We start from the raw sequence: 7,212 nt of genomic DNA, 5'->3' as shown, positions 1-7,212 counted from the left end.
CACATGGTCCGGAGATAGCAACCATGTGTTATGAAACAGAAAAACCCTTGAGGCGGGTAGATATTTTTGAGAGGGGGAGCCTCATGGAGCCCAATGTACTATGCGGATGTGTGCGTGACAGGTGCACCAGCGTGGCACATGGTTAGTTTGAGTGAACCATGTCTGTTGCGTCATCCGACTTATCTAATGTTCATAAATTTGGCGAAAATGACGCGGGAGAGGGCCAGAACATGAACGCACTTGCATGTGGACCAAATTTATGTATCAAAAGGGTGGTTCAATTTTCAAATACCAAATGCAACTTCAATGTGGCACCTCTCTTGCAAAGCGCACTGTATTGCTTGCCCGCACCCCCCTCGTGGCGGCACGAAGGGAATCCTAAGCTATGAATGCATGCCCCCTCCCCTCCAACCGATGTTCACCCTAGCAAATTGTGAAGTAGCTAGCAGCCCCCCTCCTCCCTCGTGTTGGCACCAAGAGAATCCTAAGCTATGTATGCATCCCCCCAACTGAGGTTCATTCACCTAGCAAAGTGCGAAGTAGCTAGCAGCCCCCCTCCCTCGTGTCGGCATGAAGGGAATCCTAAGCTATGAATGCATGCCCCCAAATGAGGTTCACCTAGCAAAGTGTGAAGTAGCTAGCAACCCCCCCCTCGTGTCGGCACGAAGGGATTCCTAAGCTATGAATGCATGCCCCCCAACCGAGGTTCACCTAGCAAAGTGTGAAGTAGCTAGCAGCCCCCTCCCTCATGTCAGCATGAAGGGAATCCTAAGCTATGAATGCAAGCCCCCCAACCGAGGTTGACCGTAGCAAAGTGCGAAGTAGCTCGCAACCACCCCTCCCTCGTGTCGGCACGAGAGGAATCCTAAGCTATGAATGCATAACCACCCCCCTGCTGATTCCCGCCAGCACCTATGGGGATAGGGCCCCTTTTCGATTCGGTGGGGGGCGGAGAGCGCACAAAGAGCGGATCGAGGCAGTGCACGCGGGGGGATTTTTACCCAGCTTCGGGCCGCATGGATGCGTAAAACCCTACTGCTGCTTGTTTGTGTATATTGGATTCTTGCTCCGGAGCGATGGACGCTGCCAGACTGAGCGTAAGAGTGTCTCTGGGGTTGAACGAGCCAAGCTAGCCGAGTCTCTGAACTCCCCGACCTGCGGAACCCCCTCTACGTTGCGCTTGGGCCTCCTTTTATACTCAAGGGGTCACCGACAGGGGGCAACGTAGACAAGAAGGGTAAAAATGGAAAAGGTTGTGGTAGGTATAGCTACCGCTACTGTGGATACAGTGCACCCTACCTAACTCTGACGGCAGGGGACAAGGGCATTAAATGCCTGTCTGAGTCTCCTAAACAGTGCAAAAGGTGACCATTAGGAGTCCCAGAGCTACACGGCCTCCCACCACGTGCGCTCTGGGAGAGTCCCAGAGCGACACGTTAACAGGTGAGCTGGAGCGCGGGCACGTAGTGGGGGTTCCCCGCGGCAAGCTCCTTGCCGCGGCCGTCGTCTTGTCGCGTCCGGAAGCTTGTCGCTCGCCGGATCTTGCCGGGACGCAGGGCGCGTCGCAGCAAGCTTTCTTGGTATGTCTTGAGTGGCCTTCTCGGCAAGCTCCTCTTGCCGGGGTCTTGTCTCTTCCCGGCAAGCTCCTCTTGCCGGGGCCTTGGTTGGCCTTCCCGGCAAGCTCCTCTTGCCGGGGCCTCGGTTGTCCTTCCCGGCAAACTCCTCTTGCCGGGGCCTCGACTTGAATACTTTGTTCTTGAATGGTCTTCACGGGAACCACGGAGGGTCCTGGCGGTCACCCGGCAAGCCTTGCCGCGGGGCGCTGCAACTGCCCGTGCACGAGTTCGGGGTAATAGGGTACCCCTACTCTAGTACACCGACAGGAGCCCCCGGGCCTGGGCCATACACGGTGCCGAGCGCTGTTGGGCCAGGCCCAAAACAGTGCACGGGCATGCGCGGCCTAGGTCACGTCGAATCTAACTCCGCTCCCACTCCGCACGCCCAGAACGGCACGCGTCAAATGCGGCGTCTTGGGGGAGATCGTGGGAGTTTGCGTGGGGCTAAGCCCCCCGAGCATGTGTCATGCCACGATGATGGGGACGATTCATGCCCTCCTCTTTAAACGGAGGTAGGTGTGAGGGCGTGGTGCATTTATTGGACGGGGCTGGTGCGCGGTTTTCAGGACGTCCACTCCCCGCGTTCACGGGGCGGAACGATGCTGCCTCATCTGTCGCCTCAGTTCTGCATCCCCGCCACGCGGCTTCCATGCGCTTGAGGTCACGGACGGTGGATTGGGAAATTGGGCCATCGCGAGCGGGTTGGCCCCGACTCCCTGCCCTTCCTGTGCCTTGATTCGCTGAGCGGGGCGGCCGAGCCCCCACCTCGCTCCTTTATAAAGAGTGGGATGGGAGCATGGAAAACCCGCACTCTCTCATCTTCTCCTTTCTTCAGCTTCTGCTCCCCTTTCTCTCATCTGCCATGGAGAAAGGGAACCCAGGCCCTTCCTCGGTGGCGGCGAGGGTCGCCGCCAAACAACGCCTCTCTTCCTCTTCTGGCCCCATGGTGGCAGAGCCAGTCTTGAGGGGAAGAGGAAGGGGACGAGGTCACGGACGAGGTCGAGGACGAGGTCGAGGCGCTCGGGGAAGAGGCGGACGGGACGGCGCGTCAGCTTCACCTCCGCCAGCGGCTCTTCCTCCCATGGCGGTCCACATAGGGGACGACCCTTGCGAGTTCTTCGTCAGGCTGCGCCGGGCGCCTCGTCGTCGCCTCCGGCTTCCAGCTCCGTTTGCGCGCGTGATGGAAGTGGAGCCGCCCGAGACGCTGAGACTGCACATGAGGGGCTGTGGGATCAGCGGCACGCGAGTTCGTGTTGCATTCCCAGCCCCTAATGTGATGTATCTTGATCGAGGGTGGAAGATGTTCGCCCGCATCCACAGCTTGACGGAGGGGTTTACCCTCCATTTTAAGCTAATGGACGGCCATCTCCTCTCCGTCAAGGCCTTCGGGTGCTTCGGCACTCGGGCGAAGTGCTGCGTGGATAGCTCCTCCGACAGCGAAGGCCCCTCCTCGAGCGAGAGCGACGAGGAGGGGAGCGATAGCGACGACGAGGGTAGCGGGCGGCGGAGTAGCGGGTCCGACTAGGCGTCGGGCGCCGCTTTGCGCGGCACCGGTGACCCCATCATCCGCGTCGCCGGCTTCTTGAACTCCCCGGGGTCGTCTCCTTGGGCGGCTGGCGTAGGGAGGCTGCGGAAGGGGAAGAGGGCACGCGACAAGGCCGTCAAGCCGGAGTACGAGGGCGTGGTGCCCTCGACAGCGTGCTGACGTCCTGTCGCCCCGTCTTCGAGCCCCGCTTCCAGCGCCACCGTCGCCGTCCAGCCTTCGGACGACCCCCGGGATGTTCCCTTGGTGTCTTCTGGCACCCGTAGCTCGCCTAGGCACCCCTTTTGCCCTTTTCTCCTCCTTGACCTGCCTCCTGAAAAGAGGGACAGGAAAGGGATTACGGGCATCTTATCTTTTTAATTTGTAAGCCTTCGGGCCTTAGCTGTATCTAAAATCTGTAATCCTCTCTTTCATGTTTTTCATCCTCTATGGACTGTACCTGAACGGGATGTTTTTTAATGAAAAAGGGGGATGCTTGCTGGGTTATTTGTCTCGCGAGTTAAACCCACGCCAAGGAACAAATCCTTGGTATCCCTCGGACAGACATTTCATCTCCCGGCAACAGGCCCTACCGCCTTCCCACGTCGCTCAACCTTTCTCACGCTTTTAACGGAGGCAGGAACGAGGCGGGTGCAGTCTCCTCGTTTCATCCCTTTGCTGCTGCGACTACGACCAAACTTGGCCCCGAGAACGAGCCCCAGGGCCTAGAGTCAAGGGAGCACGACAGCTTCTGGGAAGAAACGCGGTTTCGCATTCCCCAGTCCATAAGAGGACGCATGATGAGGGATGAAAGACTTATCTGATAGCGCAGCCCTCGGCAACTCTGGTTTGCCGTGAACGATTCTTGGCACTCATAGCCCCCGGTGATACTGGCTTGTCGGGAAGGCTCTTATCTGCCGCAGAGAACTTCAACGTTCTCGATGCCGGCTTCCGGCAAGCTGGTTGCCAGGAAGGCTTTTGTCTTCAGCAGAGAACTTTGACGTTCTCGATGCTGGCTTCCGGCAAGCTGGTTGCCAGGAAGGCTTTTATCTTCAGCAGAGAACTTTGACGTTCTCGATGCTGGCTTCCGGCAAGCTGGTTGCCAGGAAGGCTTTTATCTTCAGCAGAGAACTTTGACGTTCTCGATGCTGGCTTCCGGCAAGCTGGTTGCCAGGAAGGCTTTTATCTTCAGGAGAGAACTTTGACGTTCTCGATGCTGGCTTCCGGCAAGCTGGTTGCCAGGAAGGCTTTTATCTTCAGCAGAGAACTTTGACGTTCTCGATGCTGGCTTCCGGCAAGCTGGTTGCCAGGAAGGCTCATGGCGAAGAACTTCGTTGTTCTTGACACCGGCTCCCGGCAAGATCGTTGCCGGAAAGTCTTATGGCAAAGAACTTCGTCGTTCTTGACGCCGGCTCCTGGCAAGATCATTGCCGGAAAGGCTTATGGCGAAGAACTTCGTCGTTCTTGACGCCGGCTCCCGGCATGATCATTGCCGGAAAGGCTTATGGCGAAGAACTTCGTCGTTCTTGACGCCGGCTCCCGGCAAGATCGTTGCCGGAAAGGCTTATGGTGAAGAACTTCGTCGTTCTTGACGCCAAAAAGATTAGCCCTAAGGGCATTGCTAGCCCCCGGGCCATAACTGCGTTCAAACATAGCAAGTGATTAGCGTCCGAAGTGCACTTAACTTGTTTGCGAATTTTGACTTCTGCTACATATTCCCTATGTCTGCTGGAATGCTTTCCGGTGCGTGTGATCCAGCCAGCAGCGCTTGAGGGAACGGGCCCTTAGCGGCTATTTCAGGAACATCGCCTCCCGGAAAGGTTTACCTTCTTGGTTCTAGCGCAACCGCACAAGTTGCCGAGCGGACTCGAGGCAACATGGAGCGCAACTAGCCCCGAGAAGGCTCCTTGGCATACAGGTCTATGCAGAAATCTTAAATAAATAGCACATGCTATCTTCCTGTTCGACCCCTCTTTGTACGTCCACCCTACGCTTTCTAGGGAAACTTGCTGGTGCAGGCACCCTTGCCGCGAGCGCCGAGTGCGGAACTTCAGCAGCCTGCTGGTGGGGTCGCTACCGACAAGTAATCTGGTCGCAACTAGTTGCAGCTCGCTTAAGTTGCTGAGCGGACTCGAAACAAAGTAAGGGCGCTAGCAGCTCTCTTAAGTTGCTGAGCGGACTCGAAGCAAAGTAAGGGCGCTAGCAGCTCACTTAAGTTGTTGAGCGGACTCGAAACAAAGTAAGGGCGCGACTAGCTACGAGTTGATTCCTCCGCGCACAGGTTTTTTGTACAAAGAACAAGATCTCCAAGGCGGATAACTTCGAATAGAAAGGAAATATCGAAAGTTTTGCATGACTTAGCTTTTTCTGTTGCCGCACTGGCGTCGCTCTTTCGCTCGCCCGCTCCTTGGGAGCTATGACGATGAGGATTTAGCTTGTGTGCACGCCGGATCGGGTTCGCACGGTCTCGACGCCCCCTACCTGGCGCGCCAGAGATGCCGGCGGGCGATGCTGATTCCCGCCAGCACCTATGGGGACAGGGCCCCTTTTCGGTTCGGTGGGGGGCGGAGAGTGCACAAAGAGCGGATCGAGGCAGTGCATGCGGGGGGATTTTTACCCAGCTTCGGGCCGCACGGATGCGTAAAACCCTACTGCTACTTGTTTGTGTATATTGGATTCTTGCTCAGGAGCGATGGACGCTGCCAGACTGAGCGTAAGAGTGTCTCTGGGGTTGAACGAGCCGAGCTAGCCGAGTCTCTGAACTCCCCGACCTGCGGAACCCCCTCTACGTTGCGCTTGGGCCTCCTTTTATACTCAAGGGGTCACCGACAGGGGCAACATAGACAAGAAGGGTAAAAATGGAAAAGGATGTGGTAGGTATAGCTACCGCTACTGTGGATACAGTGAACCCTACCTAACTCTGACGGCAGGGGACAAGGGCATTAAATGTCTGTCTGAGTCTCCTAAACAGTGCAAAAGGTGACCGTTAGGAGTGCCACCTTTGCCACGATGGGCTTCTCTTCATCTCCGCTTGCCACCACGTACCCCTAGCTGCACGGCCTCCCGCCACGTGCGCTCTGGGAGAGCCCAGAGCGACACGTTAACAGCTGAGCTGGAGCGCGGGCACGCAGTGGGGGTTCCCCGCGGCAAGCTCCTTGCCGCGGCCGTCGTCTTGTCGCGTCTGGAAGCTTGTCGCTCGCCGGATCTTGCCGGGACGCAGGGCGCGTCGCAGCAAGCTTTCTTGGTATGTCTTGAGTGGCCTTCCCGGCAAGCTCCTCTTGCCGGGGTCTTGTCTCTTCCCGACAAGCTCCTCTTGCCGGGGCCTTGGTTGGCCTTCCCGGCAAGCTCCTCTTGCCGGGGCCTCGGTTGTCCTTCCCGGCAAACTCCTCTTGCCGGGGCCTCGACTTGAATACTTTGTTCCTGAATGGTCTTCACGGGAACCACGGAGGGTCCTGGCGGTCACCCGGCAAGCCTTGCCGCGGGGCGCTGCAACTGCCCGTGCACGAGTTCGGGGTAATAGGGTACCCCTACTCTAGTACACCGACCCCCCCCCCCCCCGCCCCCGCCAACCAAGGTTAACCTAGCAAAGTGCGAAGTAGCTAGCAGCCCCACTCTCGCACCGACATGAAGGGAATCCTAAGTTATGAATGCATGCCCCCTCCCCCCAACCTAGGTTCACCTAGCAAATTGCGAAGTAGCTAGAAGCCCCCACCCCCCTCGTGTCGCCACGAAGGGAATGATATGCTATGAATGCATGCCCCCCAACCGAGGTTCACCTAGCAAAGTGCAAAGTAGCAACCCCCCTCCCACACAAACTTTTAGTCGGCGGGCCAGAGAGGCGTATATCTCACCAACATGGATCGTGAAACGGACCAAGAATAATCCACCTTGGTCTTACAACCTCTCTATTGTTGTTGGTCAAGGTGATGGCCGTCCATGCGACCCCGGAGATGGGCTAGCTCACCAATAATCACGCAAGTAGCTAGTCCCCGAAGACAACCACTTCATGCGTGTGGGCCAAACATATGTATGGAGATGTGTGTTTTTGAGTAACAATGGAACAACTTTGATGCG

Source organism: Triticum aestivum, chromosome 3A, assembly GCF_018294505.1.
Source record: "Triticum aestivum cultivar Chinese Spring chromosome 3A, IWGSC CS RefSeq v2.1, whole genome shotgun sequence".
Classification (NCBI taxonomy): domain Eukaryota; kingdom Viridiplantae; phylum Streptophyta; class Magnoliopsida; order Poales; family Poaceae; genus Triticum; species Triticum aestivum.
The sequence above is the reverse complement of the archived record's forward strand: the minus strand, read 5'-3'. Positions refer to the sequence as shown.